We start from the raw sequence: 844 nt of genomic DNA, 5'->3' as shown, positions 1-844 counted from the left end.
AAATTCCGATACCCCGAATGGTTGGCTAACCCGGTTGTCGTCAAAAAGAAAAACGGCAAATGGCGCATATGCGTCGACTTCACGGACCTCAACAAGGCGTGCCCAAAGGACAGTTACCCACTCCCTCATATCGATCGTCTCGTCGAATCAACTGCTGGTAACGAACTCCTAACCTTCATGGACGCTTTCTCGGGATACAACCAGATCTTGATGCATCCCGACGATCGCGAGAAGACAGCATTCATCGCCGACAGAGGGACCTACTGCTACAAAGTGATGCCCTTCGGGCTAAAGAACGCCGGCGTGACTTATCAGCGACTCATCAATCGAATGTTCGCTGATCAGCTTGGCAACACCATGGAAGTGTACATCGACGATATGTTAGTCAAATCGCTCAAGGCCGACGATCACCTAAAGAACTTACGCGACTGCTTCAAGATCTTGAACGACTACGAGATGAAGCTCAACCCGGCCAAGTGTACCTTCGGTGTCACTTCGGGAGAATTCCTCGGCTACATTGTCACTCAACGAGGAATCGAGGCTAACCCCAAGCAGATCTCGGCGATCCTCGACCTTCCAAGCCCAAAGAACAGCCGCGAAGTACAGCGACTAACCGGACGCATAGCAGCTCTCAACAGGTTCATCTCGCGATCAACCGATAAGTGTCTTCCCTTCTACGAGCTACTAAGGGGCAATAAGAGGTTCGTCTGGGACGAAAAGTGCGAGGAGGCGTTCAATCAACTCAAGCATTACCTCAAGCATTACCTCACAACCCCCCAGTACTATCGAAGCCAGAAGTCTCTCTACATAGCCGTCACATCCTCCGCCGTCAGCAGCGTGCTCA

The sequence above is a fragment of the Brassica oleracea genome, chromosome C4, assembly GCF_000695525.1.
Source record: "Brassica oleracea var. oleracea cultivar TO1000 chromosome C4, BOL, whole genome shotgun sequence".
NCBI lineage: Eukaryota > Viridiplantae > Streptophyta > Magnoliopsida > Brassicales > Brassicaceae > Brassica > Brassica oleracea.
Note: the sequence above shows the minus strand (reverse complement) of the source record.